We start from the raw sequence: 19,839 nt of genomic DNA, 5'->3' as shown, positions 1-19,839 counted from the left end.
GAACTAGGGGTCACCAAATGAAATTAATAGGCAGCAGGTTTAACACAAACAAAAGGAAGTATTTTTTCACATAACGCATAGTCAACCTGTGGAATTTATTGCCCGAGGATGTTGTGAAGGCCTTTAAAGGCTACCTGGCAGAGGTTGTTGCCACTGAGCTTGGACAAGATTATCACAGCAACTTGCTTGGGAACCTGTGCTGCGGATACGCTGCACAGCTGCACCTGGAAGGTCTGGAAGCTCTCCGTGCTCTTGTTCATGGAAAAGTATTGGTAGTTGAGTCCGGGCCCAGTCATCCCAGATGGATGGGACAAGTGGGGAGAAGGGGCAGAATGGTGTGGGGCTCTGGGTGCGCCTTCAGGCGGAAAGGGCGGAATGGAGGCGAAACCACAGGTGGAAGGCGTGGAGAGGGGGCCCCAAACTTGCTCAGGCCTAGAGCCCGTGAAATCTTAATCCACCTCTGCCTAACAATCAGCACCTGCTCTTTGCTTTCTCTCTAGTGTATTGCCAGCAGTTACAAGCTTCCACCCAGCTCTTCCTAAGCAAGCCCATTTATTCTTAAGGTAAAAGCATTAGTGAGAAAAATACTTAAAAATGATAAAAAATACTATGTGCATGCCAAAAACTTACCAGAGATTACCCATAAAAGTCTTTTGCAAACTGAGGCAGCTAACAGGAGCATTTCAGAGGGCGTAGCTGCAGACTTTCTGGTGAGTGGAGTCTTTGGTTTGTCTGTGGGTTGTTTGTTTGCTCTCTCTGTATGGGCTGTGTAACTGGGAAGTGGGCCCCTCAAGGTATATCTACACTGCTATTAGACACCCATGGCTGACCCATTCCAGCTGACTCAGGCTTGTGGGGCTCAGGTTAAGGGGCTGTTTAACTGCAGTGTAGACGTTCAGGCTCAGACTGCAGCCCAAGCTCTGGGACCCTCCCATGTTGTAGGGTCCTAGAGTCCAGGCTCCACTCCAAATCTGAACAGCTATACTGCAGTTAAATAGTCTCTTAGCTCAAGTCAACTGGCACTGCCCAGCCATGCGTGTATAGACCTAGCCTGAGTAAGCAATGGAGAGAGGCTCTGTTTTTTTGATGCCTTGGTAAAGGTCCAGAGGCTCTGACCCTTGGAGCTCTGAACAGCTCAGCTCTTTGAAGGCTCTGAGTGGTTAATCACTCCATGCTGATGAGGGATGGAGCTGAGCTGATCTAAAGTATAAAAAATCACTTGCCAGGTGAACTCAAGAGCCATGAACAGAGGCATCTCAAAGGAGTCTTCTGGAGGGAGCTGAGAGAGGAAGTGTGAGAGACTTTCCCTCCAGGTTCAGCTTTTCATGTGATTCCACAATGGCCAGCAACGGAACAGTGGTGGTGACCTGCAACAGATGTGCCATATTTTATTTTCTGCCTGAAACCAGACAGGACTTCATGTGTATGAACTTCAAGTAGTTGATTGTGCTGGAGGAGACAATTCTTGGATTGGAGGGGCAAGGAGAGACACTGCTGAGAATTTGGGAAGCTGAGGAGTTCCTAGACAGCCAGGTTTGGGAAACACAAGTACCCAGGTTCAAGGAAAAAAGGAGCTGGCTTACCAAGGAATCGGGGAGAGAGGAAACCAAAGAGGCTGAGCAGTTTGTAAGCACCAGAGGCAAATGGTCACAGCAGCATTCTACACATCTGGAGAGAGATGAGGATAGGCAGGCTGTGGCCACCAGGGAGAAGAGGACAGGGAATTTCACAGAGCTAGACATTTCCAGTCGATACCAGGCCCTCAACATGGAAAATGCCTCTCAAGATCCAGCTAGTCAAAGGGAACTGAGAGCTGTATGGGACACATCTGTGGATAGCAGCTGTAAGTAAATCAAGCTTGCCCACAAATTGTTCTCCAACAGTCCAAGGAAGAGAGACGATCCTTGTTGGGGATTCAGTACTCAGAAGAATTGAAAGAACATTCTTCAAGGGATAGCTTCTGCCTTCCTGGAGCCAAGATACAAAACATCACTCAAAGATTAGATAGGCTTCTGAAGTTGACTGGAAAGGATCCATTAGTGACGGTTCATACTGGCATTGATGACACTGTGTTGCAGGATATTTGACTGAAGAACGAGAATGTCCAAGGAAACTTCTTTGAGACCCTTCTGGTCCCACAAGCAAAGGCCGAAGATTCTGGAAGTGAACCGCTAGTTAAGTAAGTGGTGGAGGGTTTTGGTTTTGTGGAACATTGGTCCATCTTCTACAAGGGGAGGTAGCTGTATTGTTTGGATGGCCTCCACTTCCACAGAAGTCTTCTTGGGGACAGGCTGGCCAAAGTAGCTGGGTGGGCATTAAACTAATAACAAAATGGGAGGGTAAAAGAAGGGAAGATTTGAGCACTGAATTGGCACAAAATCAAGATGTTGATAACTAAATTAAACAAGGAACCAAAGGAAATGAAGAGGAGAAATTCTTTAATTGCCTATACACCAATGTTAGGAGTTTTTATGGGCATTAATTCAATCTAGTTGGTATTACTGAAGTGTGGTGGGATGATTTACACAATTGGAATGTTAAAAGCGATGATTATAATCTATTTATGAAGGATTGAGTGGGGAAAAGGGGAAGGAGAGTGCCACTCTCCATGTCAAAAATGGCATTGCCTGTTTCTGAAGCACTGTTAACTCAGAAGGAAATGAGCCCTTCACAGGGTCCCAGACAAGGGCCCTGACAGTGGCAGAGTGTTCTGCTACTGGGTCATTGGGGAATCCAGCTGCAACACATTGACCGGGTTTCCAGCAGCAATGCAGCCAGTCTGGGGTTAGCTGTCCCTGGGCCACTTCATACCCTCTCCTTGGGGTATACTTGGATCTGTGGGGTGTCCTCGGTTCCTTGGGGAAGGTCGCTAGTGGCAGTCCCAGCAAGTCCTCAGTGGCTTGGTCTGCTGGCGACTCCAGCCGCTCTGGCCAGTCCTCAGTTCAGCAGAGCTCCCCTTCAGTCTCCAGGTTCGGGAGCGGGCAGAAGGCATCGGTCTCCTCCGGTGGCTGGAGCCCAACTGAGCTCCAGGATCCACCCTTTGTACTTCCTGTCCTGCCTCCTGACTTCCAGTGGGAGGGGTGAGCATGGCCTGGCTCTGCCCACCTGGGTTCAGAGAGTGGTCCCTCTGCCTCAGGCCTCTCTGCCTCACTACAGTGGGTAATATCATTAATTTCAATCAACTTGGGTTTATGGAAAATAGAGCCTGTCAAACAAACAATATTTTTTATGAAATTACAAGTTTGGTTGATAAAGGTAATAGTGTTGCTGTAATAGACACCTCTGTAAGGCATTTGACTTGGTACCACATGACACTTTGATTAAAAAAGTAGAATAAACACAGCACACATTACGTGGATTGGAAGATGGCTAATGGATAGGACTTAAAACGTCATTGTAAATTGGGAATTGTCATTGAGCAGGTGTGTTTCTAGGGGGGCCAGCAGGGTTCGGTTCTTGGCCCTGTGCTATTTAACATTTTTACCAATGATCTGAAAGAAAACATAAAACCATCATCGATACAGAAAGATGTGGATTGCTTGGTAAACTGGGCACAAGCAAACAATATGCATTTTAATGCAGCTGAATATAACTGTATATATCTTGGAACAAAGAATGTCGGCCATACTTACAGGACGGGGGACCCTATTGTGGGAAGCAGTGACTGAAAAAGATTTGGGGGTGGGGGTGGATAATCAGCCGCAATGCTGATTGCCCAGTGCAAGGCTGTAGCTAAAAGGGCTAATGCGATCCTCACATGCATAAACAGGGGAATCACAAATCGGAGTAGAAACATAATTTCACCTCTGTATTTGGCACTGGTATGACCGCTCTGGAACTGTGTGTCCTGTTCACCTCCACAAGTCAAGAAGGATGTTGATAAAGGGTCATGGTGGTTTCTCCCTTAATAACAATTTTTAGATCAAGACTGGCTGGTTTTCTAAACGCTCTGCTCTAGGATTCTTTTGGGGATGTTCTCTGGCCTGTGTTCTACAGGAGATCAGACCAGATGATCACATTGATCCCCTCTGTCCTTGGAATCAATAAATGTTTAACCCATGGGCAGAAGCTCCTGTCCATTTGCTGGATCAGAAAGAAGCCCGGAGTCAAACACAACCTGTTTATATCAAAAGTCTTCCTTTGTTAGTCCCTGGAAAACCCAGTTTGACCCAGTATATGCAAATCTCTCCAGGCTCTCTGGAGGTGTTTGAGTGATGCACGTTAATTACCCACCACTGTTCTTAATCCCTGGCAGAGCTGTAGCAACCCTCTCCCTGTGGAGGTACATGCAATCCCTGGCCTCCGGTACTACATAAGCTATTCAGATGCTTACTACAATATGGTTTCCAAAGCTATTACATGTGGTGGCAATGGCTGTTACAACCATCTCTGTGCAGATTTACAGGAAGAATAGCCTGGGCCTGAAGCTCGTCTGTCCCTGTGCACTATGCTTAAGACAGTGGATAGACTGAAGAGCCAGGAGAAGCGCAGGGAGAGAAAACAGGAGACTTGTGGGGTACAGAGGAATAAGTTTAGAAAATATGGAGCAGGAGGATGGAGGGGACAAGTAGAGCAGGAATACAGAGGGAGACAAACTTGGGCAGGGAGGGAGAGGGACAGAGTGGCAGCTGCTTCCATCACAAGGGAAACAAGGAGTAACTGTTAGTGTTGGCCTAGCAGTCAGCAGGGAGACCTGCATTATTAGGTGCGCATGTAAGGTCCGAGCAGCACTCACCAGCTGAGCTGGTCTTTGTAGGCATGTCTACACAGCACAAAGGAGAGACTCTCCCAGCCCGGGTCAATAGACTTGGGTGTGTGGGACTCACTCACACTAGCATTCTGAGCACAGCTGTGTTGATAGCACCTGGAAGTTGTGGCTCATGCTGGAACGCAGGCTCTGAAGTTGGGGCAGGGGAGGCTTCATTTAGGTGCACAGCTTTGAACGCCAATAGGATTTTGGTGCCTAAATCCTCTGGGCACTTCTAAAATCCCAACCCACTGTATATTGCTTCCTCATGTGAGCTCTGCAGAGCCAACACAGCTATGGGAGAAGGAGTTGAATGATCTTCCTACCTGTGCACCATCAACAGAATGGTTCTCTACAGTCAGTCAAAGACTGGTAAGTTACAGCTGTGCACACAGTGCTGGCTAATGGATCACACAGGTGTCACCATGGGGCTAATCTGAAGACAGTGTGGCTAAAGGTGCAGCACTGAAGGCAGAATTTCACCTACAGGATCTTTATTACTGGCAATGGAATGAACCCTCGATTAAAGTCCAGGCATGACTTCGAAAAACACTTGCAAGCCTATTTAAGCTGTCTCATTGAGAGACAATAACTATAGAAAACCACAAAGCTACTTTTAGGGCATATCTGCACTGGAGTATGTCCAGTGACACAGCTACAGTGCTGCAGCTGTAGTTTAGACGCAGGGCTGGCTCTGGGTTTTTTGCCACCCCAAGCAAAAAAAAATTTGGCTGCCTCCACCCCAGCCTTGGGCTCCCCCCCGCACCACCCTGCCTGTCCCCGCCCTGGGAGCTCCCCCCAAACACACCCGCTTGCCTGCCCCACTTTGGGCTCCCCCCCCCAAAAGCCCCCCCCACATCCTCTGCCTCCCGCCCTGGGCTCTGCCCCCTGCCACGCCACAATCTTCCTTCACCCCAGCCCTGGGCAGGTCATTGATAACTTCTCCCAGCGGCGGGTCATTCCGGCAGGAATGTTGGTATGTGCACAGAACACGGAGGAGTGGTTCCCAATATGGTTACAGAGCTGCAGTAAAGTGAAACAATGTTCAGCTTGTGTGGATGGAGGATTTGGCATGCATATTATTAAGCCTGTTCTCCATCATGAGGAAGTTGAGTTGCCTTTTATGATTCTTTGTGTTCCACCTCTTGGTTTTCTATGGGGGAATTTTTGCCAATGCCATTATCCCTGTCTTCCTTCTTAACAAACAAAGGCAATGCTGATTGAAATTAGGCAATTTCAGTCTAAAACCCAACTGGAAGCATTGTTAGCGCAATTTATCCTACTTTTCTACAGTCAAATTACAGGTGAGATCAGCTATATTTGATTTGGGAGCAACGCGCCAGTTAACAACTTGCCAATTGAGCTTGAGCACTCCTGAATTTTGAGGTGATCAAATCTGGAAGGCAGGTGCTAGATTCCCTTTCTGAATATTAGCTAAATCTGGAAAGGAAAAGTCAATTTCTGCTTCCATGGCTCAGAAGTGGAAATCCTCCTACATGCCTGGTACTGTATATAAAGCTGCCCAGGTCCAGTAGAGCCTCCCCTCCCTTACTTTTCATTTTAAATTCTAGTGGGAGCCACTACCTCCCTTGCTAGGCTTCAGATAGAGAGGGGTACTGTGCATTTAGTCCACCCAATTCCTTCTGTGGGGGCTGCAAGATGAGATCACACCAGTATCCCTAAGCCAGTCTGGGGATGTCGTTTGAAGGGGATATCTGGGCCAAAGCCTTCTACTCCTTGGGCACACTTGTTCCCCATTCACAGTCCCACCTCGCTCTAGCAGTGAGCTCTTCATTCACAGCTAGCTGCAGCATGAGCTTTCAGCTACCATACTCCCTCTCCCTCCCTTTCCTGTTGATAGTGGCAAAGGGAATGCTGGGAAATGTAGTTCTTTCCCTGCTCCAGGGCTGGCTCTATAGGCAGGAAGCTAACCAAGGAACTACAGCTCCCAGGCTGGATCCCTGCCAGCTGCCACCCCTGCAAATGGGTTGCCCCAAGCAGCTGCTTGCTTTGCTGGTGCCTAGAGCCGCCCCTGTGTAGGCGCTTCCTACATGAACAGATGGGGCTTTTCCATCAATGTACAGAATGCACCTCTCTCAGAGGTGGTAGCTACGTTGACAGAAGCAGCCTTCCATTGACTTAGCTGTGTCTACAGTGGGGGGTTAGGTTGACCTAACTATGTTGCACAGTGTGTGAAATTTTTCACAGCTCTGATAAATGTAGCTAGATCAACCTAAATTTTAGGGGTAGCCCAGACCTGAGCCTTTCTTCAGTGTACACTCTTACTTTAATAAGAACATAAGAATGGCCACACCGGGTCAGACGAAAGGTCCAACTACCCCAGGATCCTGTTTTCTGACAATGGCCAATGCCAGGTATCCCAGGGGCAATGAACAGATCAGGTAACCATCCAGTGATCCATCCTCTGTCACCCATTCCCAGCTTCTGGCAAACAGAGGCTAGGGTCACCATCCCTGCCCATCCTGGCTAATAGCCATTGATGGACCTATCCTCCATGATCTTATCTAGTTCTTTTTTGAACCGTTATAGTCTTGGCCTTCACAACATCCTCTGGCAAGGAGGTTGACAGGCTGACTGTGCATTGTGTGAAAAAAATACTTCCTTTTTGTTTTAAACCTGCTGCCTATTCATTTCATTTGGTGACCCCTAGTTCTTGTGTTATGAGGAGGAGTAAATAACACTTCCTTATTTACTTTCTCCACACCAGTCATGATTTTATAGACCTCTACCATATCATTTTCCAAGCTGAAAAGTCCCAGTTTTATTAATCTCTCTTCATCTGGCAGTTGTCCCAGACCCCTAATCATTTTTGTTGCCCTTTTCTGAACCTTTTCCAATTCCAATATATCTTTGAGATGGGGTGACCACATCTGCACACAGTAATCAAGATGTGGGCGTACCATGGATTTATAAAGAGGAAATATATTTTCTACCCCATTCTGTTCACTTTTTTGACTGCCACTGTACATTGAGTGGATGTGTTCAGAGAACTATCTACAATGACTCCAAGATCTCTTTCTTGAGTGGTAATGGCTAATTTAGACCCCATCATTTCTTGAGTGGTAACAGCTAATTTAGACCCCATCATTTTATATGTATAGTTGGGATTATGTTTCCCAATGTGCATTACTTTGCATTTATCAACATTGAATTTCATCTGCCATTTTGTTGCCCAGTCACCCAGTTTTGAGAGATCCTTTTGTAGCTCTTTGCAGTCTGCCTGGGACTTAACTATCTCTATCTGTGCTATAGAGGGTGGACAATTTATGAGTTTACCCTATATAAGCTTTATACAGAGTAAAACGGATTTATTTGTGGTTTAGGCTCCCAGAGAGACTGAATATTGGGTGCTAGGAAAGTCCCTGTTAACTGAGAAGCCACTGGGCTAAGTGAATCTTAGTTTCTGTAAACTGCAGGGGGTGTGGCCCAGCCTCTTGGTCTGTGCTGGAACTGACTAGTGTGTCTAGCTCAGCAAGACGGGAATGGAGGGAAGCCTTTTCTGGCAGAGGGATTTGTTCTCAATGGTATCTCAGCATATCTAGTGACTGTCTTGAGGGAGTTTCTGTGACCCAACCCGTCACAACGCCCTCAAAGAATTCTAGTAGATTGGTGAGACATGATTTCTTTTTACAGAAACAACGTTGACTCTTCCCCAACAAATTATGTTCATCCATGTGTCTGACAATTTTGTTCTTTACTATAGTTTCAACTAGTTTGTCCTGTACTGAAGTCAGGCTTACCGGCCTGTAATTGCCAGGATCACTTGTGGAGCCCTTTTTAATAATTAGCATCACATATCCTCCAGTCATTTGGTACAGAAGCTGATTTAAATGATAGGTTACAGACTACAGATAGTAGTTCTGCAATTTCACATTTGAGTTCCTTGGGTGAATACCATCTGGTCCTGGTGACTTATTATTATTTAGTTTATCAATTTGTTCTAAAACCTCCTCTAATGAGACCTCAATCTCAGATTTGTTACCTAAAAAGAATGGCTCAGGTTTGGGAATCTCCCTCACATCCTCAGCAGTGATGACTGATGCAAAGAATCCATTATCGTCTTTGAGTGCTCCTTTAAATCCTTTAGATAGTCCAGTGGTCCCACTAGTTGTTTAGCAGGCTTCCTGCTTCTGATGTACTTAACTTTTTTTTTTTTTGCTATTATTTTTTGAGTCTTTGGCTAACTGTTATTCAAATTCTTTTTTAGCCTTCCTAATCATATTTTTACACTTCATTTACCAGAGTTTATGCTCCTTTCTATCTTCCTCACTAGGATTTAACTTTCACTTTTTAAAGGATGCCTTTTTGCTTCTCACTGCTTCTTTTAGTTTGTGGTTTAGCGATAGTGGGTCTCTTTTGGTTCTCTTACTATGTTTTTTAATTTGGGGTTGTCATAAACAGATAGTTAAGGGTTAATGTCTCTTTTACCTGTAAAGGGTTAAGAAGCTCAGTAAACCTGGTTGACACCTGACCAGAGGACCAATAGGGGGACAAGATACTCTCAAATCTTGGTGGAGGGAAGTCTTTGTTTGTGCTTTTTGTTTTGTTTGTTGTTCGCTCTCGGGACTGAGAGGGAGGACGGGACAATCAATCCAGGCTCCTCCAAATCTTTCTGAACTCAGTCCTCTCATGTTTCAAACTTGTAAGTAATTAGCCAGGCAAGGCGTGTTAGTCTTAATGTTTTGTTTTCTCAACTTGTAAATGTTTCTTTTTTTTTGCTGGAAGGGATTTTACCTCTTTGCTGTAACTTTGAATCTAAGGCTAAGGGGGGGGGGCCTCTTGGTCTATAGAATCTGATTAACCCTGTAAAGCATTTTTCCATCCTATTTTACAGAGATAATTTTTACCTTTTCTTTCTTTAATTAAAAGCTTTCTTTTAAGAACCTGATTGATTTTCCTTGTTTTTAAGATCACAAGGGGAGGATTTCTGGACTCACAACAGGGATTGGTGGGGGAAAGGAGGGGGGGCATGGTTAAATTCCCTTGTTTTAAGATCCAAGGGATTGGATCTGGACCTACCAGGGATTGGTTTGTGGGGAAAGGAGGGGAGATGGTTAATTTCTCCTTGTTTTAAATCCAAAGGGGTTTGGATCTGTGTTCACCAGGAGTGGAAAAATTGGTGAAGATCCCTCAAGGCAAACTCAGGGAGGGGACGCAAGTTTTGGGGGGACAGAGAGTGCCCCAGACACTGGAAATTCTGGGTGGTGGCAGTGTATACCAGATCTAAGCTACGTCAATTAAGCTTAGAAGTGTCCATGCAGGTCCCCACATTTGTACCCATAAGTTCAGATGGGGAAAGAACGATTGATAGAGGCTATACCATTAAATTGAGCTTTATTAATGGTGTCTTTAAAAAGTTTCCATGAAAGCTTGCAGGGATTCACTTTTGGCACTGTAACGCTTTTAATTTCTTTATTACTTCCTAATTTTGTGTAGTTCTTTGAAATTAAAGATATAGGAGTTGGGCTGCTGTAGAGTTTTCCCCCGCCACAGAGATGTTAAATTTAATTATATTCATGGTCACTATTACCAGCAAGTCCAGCTATCACCTCTTGGTCCAGATGCTGTGCTCCACATAGGACTAAATCAAGAATTGCCTCTCCTATGGTGGGTTCCAGGACTAGCTGCTCCAAGAAGCAGTCATTAAAGGTGTCAAGAAACTTTATCTCTTCATCCTGTCGTGAGCTGACATGTACCTAGCCAATATGGGGATAGTTGTAATCCCCCATTATTATTGAGTTTTTTTATTTTTATAGCCTCTCTAATATCCATGAGCATTTCACAGTCACTATCACCATCCTGGTCAGGTGGTCGGTAATATATCCCTACTGCTATATTCTTATTATTAAAACATGGAATTACTATCCATAGAGATTCTATGGTACAGTTTGGTTCATGTAAGATTCTTACTTTATTTGATTCTACACTTCCTTTCACATATTGTGCCACTCCCCACCAGCACGACTTGTTCTGTTCTTCCGATATATTTTGTACCCTGGTATTACCATGTCCCATTGATTATCCTCATTCCACCAAGTTTCAGTGATGCCTGCTATAGCAATATTCTCATTTAATATGAGGCACTCTAGTTCACACATCTTATTATTTAGACTTCTAGCATTGGTACATAAGCACTTTTAAAAAAAATGGTTACTCACTTTCTCGTAAATGTTCTTCTTCAAGATATGTTGTTCATGTCCCTCCACCCCCTCAGTTTCTTCTTGCTGGCTATTCCGACAGAAGGGTAGGAGGGTGGGTATTGGAATGGACCTGAACAACACATCTCGAAGAACAGTTACGAGAAAGTGAGTAACCATTTCTTCTTCTTCAAGTGATTGTTCATGTCCATTCCAACCAGGTCACTCACAAGCCAAAGCTCAGGAGGTGGGGTCGGAGTTATGCACTGATTGGAGCACTGCATGTCCAAAGGCTGCATCGTCTCTTGCCTGTTGTGTAATTGCATAGTGTGTCGTGAATGTATGTATCGAGGACTACGTAGCCACCCTGCAGATGTCCTGGGTGGGGACCTGCACCACGAACGCTGCCGAGGAGACCTGGGCCCTGGTAGAGTGGCACCCTTGACAGGCCGTAACACTCCCTAATGCAGGATGTGATCCATGACCAAAGCATTGAGAAGAGATAGGGAGACCTTTCATTCTGTCCGTCATGGCCACAAAGAGTTGGACAGACTTCAGGAACGACTTAGTCCTCTCTATGTAGAAGGCTAGGGCCCAACGTACATCCAGTGAGTGCAGCCTGCGCTCCCTATCGGAGGAGTGTGGCTTGGGATAAAACACTGGGAGGAAGATGTCCCAGCCCACCTGAAACTGGGACACAACCTTAGGGAGAAAGGCCGGGTGAGGTCTGAGCTGGACCTTGTCCTTATGAAAAACTGTGTAAAGGGGCTCGGACGTGAGGGCCCTGAGCTCTGATATCCATCTAGGCGAGGTAATTTCCATGAGTAATGCAACCTTGTATGAGAGAGAGAGCAGGAAGCAGGTCGCCAGTGGTTCAAATGGAGGGCCCGTAAGTCTGGAGAGGACTAGATTAAGGTCCCAGGCCGGGACAGGCTGACGCGTCTTCGGGAAGAGCCTGTCCAAGCCCTTGAGAAAACAACTGACTAGAGGGTTTGTGATGACCAAGAAGCCGTCTGTGCCCTGATGGAAGGTGGAGATGGTGGCTAAGTGGACCCTTATTGATGACAGGAACAGATCTAGTTGTTTTAGGTGAAAGAGGTAGTCCAGTATGAACGGTATGGGGGCAAGCAACGGCGACTGACTGCATTGCTCCACCCAGATGGAGAACCTTTTCCACTTGGCAAGGTATGTTGCCCTGGTGGAGGGCTTTCTATAACCAAGGAGGACTTGTCTGACTTGATCCGCGCATGATAGCTCAGTGGTGTTTAGCCATGGAGCATCCAAGCCGTGAGGTGGAGCAACTCCAGATTCAGGTACCAGAGTCAGCCATAGTCCTGCATGATCGGATCTGGGACCAGCGGTAAAGTGAGCAGAGCCGCTACAGACATTCCCAGGAGCGATGTGAACCAGTGCTGGTGCGGCCAGGGCGGAGCTACCAGTATGACTAGAGCTCGGTGCCTGCGGATCTTGAGAAGCACCTTGTGGACCAGCGGAATTGGTGGAAAAGCAGAGAGCAGGTGGCCCCCCACAGGGGGAGGAGGGCATCTGTGATGGACCCCGGACTGTGACCTATGAGCGAGCAGAATAGCTGACATTTCCTGTTGCCAGGAGTGGAGAACAGGTCTATCTGGGGACAGCCCCAGAGAGGCAAGATTGAGCTCACCACGTCCAGCCGGAGGGACCGCTCATGGCCATGGAGGGTCCAGCTGAGACTGTCTGCCAGCTCGTTCTGCACTCCTGGAAGGTATGACGCCTGCAGGCGGATCAAATACTCTACACAGAAGTCCCACAGACCGAGGGCTTCCCGGCACAGGGGAGAAGAACGTGCATCCCCATTTGTTGATACAGAACATCGCCGAGGTGTTGTCTGTGAGGACTGAGATGCACATAACTGCTATGTGGGTTTTGAAAATCTGGCATGCCAGGTGCACCGCTCTCAGCTCTCTGACATTGATGTGCAGAGTGAAGTTCACCTGAGACCAGAGGTCTTGAGTCCTGAGGTCCCCTAGATCCGAGGCGTCTGTCACCGATGAGAGAGAGGGCTGAGGGCTGGCAAAGGGCACTCCCGCACAAACCACTCGTGGGTCGAGTCACCATAGGAGGGAGTCCATCACCGAGCGGAGCAGGGTTATGATGCTGTCCAGAGCGTCTCAGGTTGGCCGCAGTCTGAGCCTGGAGTGCTGTACCATGTAGGTGCATGCAGCCATGTGTCCCACCAACTTTAAGCAATTCCTTGCTGCAGTCGTGGGGAACTGTCTGAGGCCCCATATGATGTCGCCTAGTGAGCGAAACCTGGTTTCCAGGAGGCATACCCTGGCTTGAGTTGAGTCTAGGACTGCGCCTATAAACTCTATCCTCTTCACCAGGACCTCGTTTAGAAGGAGACCCAATTCGAGGCAGGTCCTTATGAATTCGACCTGACCCTCCACTTGGGCCCTTGAGCGGCCCCTGATCGGCCAGTTGTCGAGGTAAGCAAAAACCTGTATCTGGCACTTGCAGAGGAATGCCGCGATGACCGCCATGCACTTTGTGAATACTCAGGGCACTGTCGACAGTCTGAATGGGATGATGGCAAACTGATAGTGACCGTTGCTCACCACGAATCTGAGGTAGCGTCTGTGATGTGGAACTACTGCGATGTGAAAATACACGTCCTTCAAGTCGGGGGCAGTGTATCAGTCTCCCGGATCCAATGAGGGGATAATGGAGGTTAGTGAGACCATGCGGAACTTGAGTTTCTTTACATGCTTGTTGAGCTGTCACAGGTCCAAGATGGGTCTCAAACTTCCTTTGGCCTTCAGTATTAGGAAATACTGAGAGTAAAACCCCTCGTCCCTTAGCTCCTGAGGAACCTCCTCCACTGCCCCCACCGAGAGGGGGGACTGCACTTCTTGAATTAGAACTTGCTCATGAGAAGGGTCCCTGAAGGAGGACGGGGAAGTGGGTTGGAGGGGTGGGGGGGCACAGAATTGAATGGAATATCCCTCTCTACTGTGCGGAGCACCCAGTGGTCTGAAGTAATTTGGGACCAGGCATGGTAGAAAGGGGATAGGTGGGACGAGAAGGTAAGAGGGGAAGGATCCAGAGTCTGTACTGGTGAGTCATCCTTGACCACACCTTCAAAAGGGTGGTCTAGGCCTGGGCAGAGGCTTGGGCTGGTCGAGTTTTGCCCAGAGGAGGGATGTTGTCTCCTCCTAGCACTCCTGTTTTGCCTACACGGAACATCCTGGCGGTTCTGTGGCTGGTAAGGCCAAGGAACAGGCTGAGGCCTAAAATACCTGTGCTGGGTGGCTGGTGTGTGGAGCCCCAGCGAGCACAGAGTAGCCCTAGAGTCCTTCAAACTGTGAAGTGTCTCATCTGTTTTTTCAGAGAAAAGGGAGGATCCCTCGAAGGGGAGGTCCTGTATGGTCTGCTGGACCTCGTGGGGCAGTCCAGAGAGCTGTAGCCAGGAGCCTCACCTTATCACCACCCCTGTGGAGATTGCATCCGCCGTGTCCAGAGCCGCTTGCAGAGAGGCAAAGGAAACCAACTTCCCCTCCTCCACAAGTACAGAGAACTCTACCTGAGAGTCCTGAGACAGGAGCTCCGCAAACTTAGCCATTGCCAAGCAGGTGTTATGTCTGTAGCAGCTTAAAATGGCCTGCTGGTTGGCTATGTGGAGCTGCAGGTTGAATAGACCTTTTGGCCAAATAGGTCCAGCTTCTTGGTGTCCCTGTTTTTAGAGGCGGAGGTTGTAACAACTGACACTCTTTCTGATTGGCCGCATCAACCACCAAAGAGTCTCGGAGAGGGTGGGTATCAAGGTGTTCAGACCCCTTAGATGGTAAGAAGTAGCAGCGCTTGGTTTTCTTGGTTGTAGGGGCCAGAGAAGTGGGGTCTGCCACAGATTTTTGGATGTGTCAACTACTGTTTTTATCCATGGCAGAGCAACTCTGGATGGGCCAGAGAGAGCAAGGATGTCCACGACAGGGTCCAAATTCTCCTCCACCTCCTTGGCCTGTATCCCCAGGCTTTGAGTGGCCCATCATAATAGCTGCTGGAGAACACGGTTGTCCTTGAGAGCCGGGGCCACTGATGTCCTCGTGACCGCTTCATCAGGCGAGGACGAGCATGAGAGGACAGGTAGCGGGCCCTGTTCGCAACCCTCTGCACCTCTGGGGTCCCTTGGCACACGGTACTCGAGCTGCAGTGCCAGTGCTGATGGGGGATTCAGCACCGCAGCTGGTGCCAGGGCTGACAAATCTGGTGGTGCTGAGCCTGATGGTTCTGGCGGGGTTGAAGCTGGAGTACTCGGCGGTGCCGTTGCCTAGAGAGATGGTGCCGGAGCTGGCTGTGCCAGCGGTGCCACTCCCTCAGATGATGGTGCCGCTGGTGGCAGTGCCGGCACTGTCTGTGCCACGAAAGATGTCGAAGACGTTGACACAGTCCTGGACCACGGACTGTGGACTTGGCCCTGATGGAAGCCCATGGTGTCCAGAAGGGCCATGGAGCAGACAGCTGCCACTGTTGCTGTCATGGTGCGGGGTATGGCTCGTGACTCCGGTGAGACCTGGACCTCCTGCTCTGTGATCTGCTGGAGCAATAAAAGTCCACCTCCGACTCTGAGGTCTCTGAGGACGACTATGGAGGAGGACCTGGGTAGCCAGCAAGCGGTGCAACGAAGCCAGGGAATAGTGTGGCCCGTCTGTCTGTGCAGGCGGTGCCGGGGGTGCTGGTGATGGCTGGCTTGCCCCTGGAGTGGAATAGGGGATGCGCAGTCACTGGTGACTTGTCCCTCCTCTGTGGGGAGGAAGGCACCAGGAAGTGCATCAGGTCTGGGGCTGCCTCAAACACCTCCGGTGTCGATGGTAACTGTATGTCCCCTTGGTGCTCCGGGGACTGAGGAGGGTTCGGACTCAACTGGATCCCGGCTGGGGCAGGAGTCGACAAGACACTGAGTGGAAGCAAGGAGGGGGCGGTCTGTCCCAACACACTCGTGGACGCCGCAGACCCCTTAGGTTTGGAGAGGAGTGATCGACTCCTCACCGGTCTCCTCTTCTTTATTGGCACTGGGGATGGAGAGCTGTGCCATGCTAAGGCCAACTTCTTATGGCCTGAGCCGTGATGGTGCTGGGGGGGTCTTGGAATCCTTAGTTGGGGCCGTTTCGCATGCTGTTGGTGCTGGAGCATTGTGCACCAATGAGGACGTGCTTGGTGCCAGTTCAGTGGGTCCCGGGTCAGAGTGTGGCCTCAATGCCGCCTCCATCAAAAGCCGTTTTAGTCTCTGTTCCCGGTTTTTGAGGGTTCTGGGATGGAAACCCTTGCAGATAGCACTTCTCCTTCCGGTGACTCTCACCAAAGCATAACAAGCAGGAAGAGTGAGGATCACTCTTGGGCATAAACTTGCCACAGGCCTCACAGAGCTTAAACCCTGGAGACCCCAAGAGGGGAAACATTGTCCGGGGGGAGGAGGGGTGGTCAAACCAACTAACTGTAAGGAACAACTATTAACTGAGAAACTATTCACACAATATGCTATCAGACACACTTGCTGCAGAAGTGAGCGAAGTTCCAACTAGCCGTCACTGGCAGTAAGAAGGAACTGTTACCAAAATGTTGGGTCAGCCTAGCTGAGAGCCAATGACAGCCAGACAGGGATAAGGAAAGGTTGCTTTATTTTGCAGAAGAAAGGAGAGTTTTGTACCTTGGTACAAAACACTCTACTCCACACAAAAACCAAGAATTTTTTATACACACTCACACAGGCTTCGGTCGTGTTAGCATTTGATTGGCAGTTAGCAAACCCTGCACTTTTGCAATCTGCTTAGCAAAAACCAGCTTAGGACCAGCTTTAATTGCCTCAAGACTGATAAGGAAAGACAGTTTAAAAGTTCAGGCTACTGTGTCCGTGAGATATTCAATTTTTTCTAATGGTTGCCAACTATTATAAGGCTACTAACTGTTAGGGGATCGCTGCTAATTGTCACAGTCCCCCCTTCAGGCCTGATAATCCAAATTGTCAGGCCCGTTACGCAATTTGCGATTAAGCTGGAGGGAGAAATATTGTGTTTTTTTTATGGACAGTAGAGCTTTTAGTAACAGCACTATACAAACATTTAGCATATTGCAATATTACCCAAACAACACATAGAAAGAAAAGAAAAAAATAATTTATTTGACAACTGTACGGAAAAGGCTAGTAAACCATGACCCAAGGTTTGGGAGGAGGTTTTTAAAATTAAGGGTATGATTAAGAGAAACAGTGTGGAAAACAACAGGTGCATCTTGTTTATACATAGGTTATTTTGATATTGTGTTTTTTTATTTTTGAGAGACGCCAGTTTATTTACATATTATTTATATAAGGTTAAAATAATTTTTATATAGTTTTTTTTGTTTGTTCTATATAATTTTTGTTTTTATAAATTTTGTGTTATTAGGGTTACAGTTAGCTTAATTTTGGCTAACAGAGATTGTTATGCATTAAGATTTTTCATAAATTTTTGTTAGTTTTTTTGTATTTTTATATTTTTTGGTATTTTTAGTATAATAAATATTTTTAAATTTTTATTTGCATTAAGATATGGATTTTAGATTTTATATTAGATGTTTTAATGTTAGGGGTTTTGAATGGATGTAATGACAATGCATGATTAGCATGGACATGAAAGTACATTTTTTATAATAATATAATTTTAAGCTAATATCAATACAAGCAATAACATTTTTATAGCAATAATATGATGGAGTTGTTATATAGTTTTGGTTATAAAGCATAATACATTATACTTAGTATATAAAGTAAATATTTTATAAGCTGTATTAAAGGCTTACTTTTTAACAGAGAACTGAGGGAGTGGAGTGTCAGCAGGGCCCTATACTGGGCACCATGAAGGCACCACTCCAGGGGGCACCCAGGACGACCCTACAGATGCTGCTAAGGGAAAAATCTTCCGGTTGGCGTGCATGCAGCGCGCGCACACCTGGTTGGAATGGACATCTACAACCACTCGAAGAACTTGTCACTTCTTGTCTGTCTGCCATTACATGATGTAATTGAATGGGATTCTTTTTCATTTGACTGTTTCTCATCAGATCCTACTTGTATTTTATCTCCTCCTTACTAGAACATTAATCTCCATTAATATATCCTTTCCTAAGGGATGTCTCTGTTTGAACCATATGCTCCTCTGCACCCCTAGCCCTTAGTTTAAAAACCACTCTACAACCTTTTTAAGTGCCAGCAACATGGTTCCATTTTAGTTTAGGTGGAGCCCATCCTTCTTGTATAGGCGCCCCCTTTCCCAAAAGTTTCCCCAGTTCCTAATAAATCTAAACCTCTCTTCCTTACACCATCATCTTATCCACACACTGATACTCTGCACTTCTGCCTGTCTAACTGGCCCTGCGTGTGGAACTGGAAGCATTTCTGAGAATGCTTCCATGGAGGTCCTGGATTTCAATCTCTTGCCTAGCAGCCTAAATTTGGCCTCCAGGACCTCTCTCCTATCCTTCCCTATGTCATTGGTACCTACATGAACCAGGACCACTGGCTTCTCCCCAGCACTACATGCAAGTCTATCTAGATGTCTCGAAAGATCCGCAACCTTCGCACCAGGCAGGCAAGTCACCATGCGGTTCTCCTGGTTGTTGTCAGATGCTACCGGTGTGGTGCTCTGCTCTCTCCTTGTTGGTATCACTCGGCTGCGTGCATGTGTTCCCTCTGTGTGCTGCCCCAGCTCTGCACAGCTAGCTGACACAGCAGACCCGAAGAGAACCCCCAATGACCACAGAGTCTAGTAAGGTACGAAGGCACGTCGGCCAGGTTTATTGCCATATTGGATACAATAATAGTTCCCTGTAGGTTTCTTAGCCTAATTCAGGGCATACTACCAGGTACCCACGGTCAATGGACTCGGCTCAGTTAGTGGCGGGGCTTTCCACTGCCCCCTCGGCCGGACAAAGACATCGCCCCAGGGATACATTCTTATACACAGGTACAAACAAGTTACACATCACTCCTGACGTATTGAGGTGCAACCCCTCTACGTAGCAAGGTACAACCCCTCTACGTAGTAAGGTGCCGCCTCTCACCTTGTACATGTTGGTTTGAACAAAACAACTCTATCCATCATATTACCCTTTTGCCCCTGTCATTGGGATGGGTCAGCCTGTTCCTTGTTATCTGTGTGGAATGTGCAAGTATGTGAATGTTCTGATCTCTAGTGTTCAGTACCTTTTAGGTACGTATCTTCTTGCAGCATCAGCCCTTTCCTTGCCAGCTTCTGTGAGCAGGGCCTGCCTCTGGCTCACAGCTTCACTTTGCTTTATGTTAGCAAAGTCTTAACCATTACTTTAGTTTGGGCCTCAGGCCTCATACTGGGCCTTTATCAGGGCCTTCACTTACTACACTGGTCATCACAGATTCAGCTATGTTTCTAATGATCGAATTCCCCGTAACTAATACCTGTCTCTTCCTAATAACTGGAGTTCTGTCCCCCGGAGAGGTATCCTCAGTGTGAGAGGATACCACGACATCATCTGTAAGGAGGGTCCTAGCTATGGGATCATTTCCCTCTGCTCCAGTTGGATGTTCTCCTTTCTTGAGACTTTCATCCTCCTCAACAGCACAGAGGCTGTCAGACCAGGGGTGGAACCATTCCTGGAAAGTCTCATCTATATACCTTTCTGTCTCCCTTGGCTCCTGCAGTTCAGCCACTCTGGTCTCCAAAGCCTGCACATGGTCTCTGAGCACCTTGCACCAAATGGACACCTATCATACATGCTGCATTGGGTGCAATACACTGATTAGCCCTCATTCCGTTGCTGGACTTCTGCCTGCATTCTCTTCTTATTCCTGTGGCTCGTTCCTATGTTGTCATCAGGGGATGGTTTTGGTTTAAGTTTAAAGAATGTTACATGTATCTAGCTCCCCGTCTAAACTCCCTTGTTAGC

The sequence above is a fragment of the Chelonoidis abingdonii genome, chromosome 24, assembly GCF_003597395.2.
Source record: "Chelonoidis abingdonii isolate Lonesome George chromosome 24, CheloAbing_2.0, whole genome shotgun sequence".
NCBI lineage: Eukaryota > Metazoa > Chordata > Testudines > Testudinidae > Chelonoidis > Chelonoidis abingdonii.
Note: the sequence above shows the minus strand (reverse complement) of the source record.